At 43.5% G+C, this 2,268-nt stretch overlaps 1 protein-coding gene across 3 annotated transcripts in view; it reads left to right on the top strand.

Annotated features, from left to right (window-relative positions):
- ZNF250 (zinc finger protein 250) overlaps window positions 1–2,268 on the top strand; it is a 41,333-nt gene that overhangs the window by 35,792 nt on the left and 3,273 nt on the right. The gene's annotated exons all lie outside the window — the stretch shown is intronic.

Here is a 2,268-nt window from a genome sequence, read left to right on the forward strand (position 1 = left end):
GTGAAATCACTTTTTTTCCTTTTTTTGTCATGCTTAAAACATACTTCCCTACTTTATACTTAAAACAGTAACTGCAACTGTCATTCTAAAAGCAAGTGACTCTTGGCTGAAGTCCAGCTTCTGCATAGTATGGATGCAAGGTGCAGGCAAGTTTGACCTTCACAGCAACTTGAGTCTGTCTCACAGACAGTCATATGATGCTTTCGTGCCATGGACGATTGAGCGAGTAATCTCTTATACAGTTAGTTTAGTGTGTGTGTGTGTGTGTGTGTGTGTGTGTGTGTGTGTGTTTCAGGCTGGAGTGCATTGTAGAGACAGGGTCTTGCTATGTTGCCCAAGCTGGTCTCAAACTCCTGGGCTCAAGCAATCCTCCTGCTTCAGCCTCCCAACATGCTGGGATTACAGGCATGAGCCACTGTGCCTGGCCTATGTTTCATTATTAAAGACATCTTGCCCATCTTGTCATCAGGTAAGAAGCCACCCATTCAGGAACCTTTTTTTTTTTTTTTTTAAGACAGGCTGTCACTCTGTTGCCCAGGCTGGAGTGCAGTGGCATAATCATGACTCACCACAGTTTCAACCTCCTGGGCTCAAGCATTCCTCCCACTTCAGCTTCCCGAGAATAGCTATAACCGCAGGTGTAGACCAACATACCCAGCTAATTTTTGTAGAGACGGGGTTTCACCATGTTGCACAAGCTGGTCTTGAACTTCTGGCCTCAAGTGATCCTCCCGCCTTGCCCTCCCAAAGTGCTGGGATTACAGACATGAGCCACCACACCTGGTGAAACTTCAGACAATAGAAATAATACTTTTCAGTGTAAATGAGTAACTATTTCTTTAGCCTATAGGCTTTTATTCTGTGAAGATGAGGTTTATACATTAAAGAAAGAACGAACTAAAACTTCTATCAGTTTAAAAAATAGGTAGCCAGCCTAGGCAAGATACTGAGACCCCACACTACAAAATAAAATTTAAAAATTAGCCAGACATGGTGGTGCATTCCTGTAATCCCAGCCACATGGAGGCTGAGACGGGAGGATGGCTTGAGCCCAGGAGGTGGAGGTTGCACTGAGCCATGATCACACCACTGCACTCCAGCCTGGGTGACAGAGTGAGACCCTGTCTCAAAAAAACCCACACAGAGTAACTTTCTAAAATGAGATATGTTAAAAATTGTATTAAACTGGGCCGGGGGCGGTGGCTCACGCCTGTAATCCCAGCACTTTGAGAGGCCAAGGCGGATGGATCACCTGAGGTCAGGAGTTCGAAACCAGGCTGGCCAACATGGTGAAACCCCATTTCTACTAAAAATACAAAAAATTATCTGGGCGTAGTGGTGCATGCCTGTAATCCCAGCTCCTCGGGGGGCTGAGGCAGGAGAATCGCTTGAAGTTGGGAGGCAGAGGTTGCAGTGAGCTGAGATCACACCATTGCACTCCAGCCTGGGCAATAAGAATGAAACTCCGTCTCAAAAAAATTAAACTGAAGATAGTGAATTTAAGTTTTTTAATTAAAAAAACTTAAATTCTCACTGTTTCAATTTGTCAATACACTTAATAAATAAATTCCTCTGAATACAATAAAAAGACACAAATACTCAAAAAGAAAAGTAGGCACAAGTTTCGGCGTAGATTAGGAAAACCAAAGGGCCAATAAACAAGAAAACTGCTCAGCCTCATTATTCATCAGTAAAGTGGAAATCAGAACCACTGACACGATGTTACACCTTCAGAATGGAAAAAATAGAAAGATCTGACAATATCACATGTGGGTGAGGATGTAGGGCAGCTAATGGGGATGTAAATTCACATAGTCACTTTGGAAAAGTTTGGCATTATCCAATGAAATTGAAAATACCACATTCTGAGAGAATGGAGGTAAACTGAAGGAAAAAAAAACAAAAAAACCCTGAAATTGAAAACATGAATTCCTCTGTTTACCACTTCCCACTCTTGCATATGTATACAGCAAGGGCATTTGTGTGTAAGCACCAGGAAACATAGGAGAACCTTCACAGAAGCGTGCTTCATGATTTAAAAAAAATTTAAAAATAATTCAGGACTGGGTGCCATGGCTCATGCCTGTAATCCCAGCACTTTGGGAGGCCGAGGCGGCTGCATCACAAGGTCAGGAGTTTGAGACCATCCTGGCCAACATGGTGAAACCCCGTCTCTACTAAAGATACAAAAAAATTAGCTGGCCATGGTGGCATGTGCCTGTAATCCCAGCCACCAGGGAGGCTGAGGCAGGAGAATCACTTCAACCC

Source organism: Mandrillus leucophaeus, unplaced genomic scaffold (genome assembly GCF_000951045.1).
Source record: "Mandrillus leucophaeus isolate KB7577 unplaced genomic scaffold, Mleu.le_1.0 Scaffold1024, whole genome shotgun sequence".
In the NCBI taxonomy this organism is placed as follows: Eukaryota; Metazoa; Chordata; class Mammalia; order Primates; family Cercopithecidae; genus Mandrillus; species Mandrillus leucophaeus.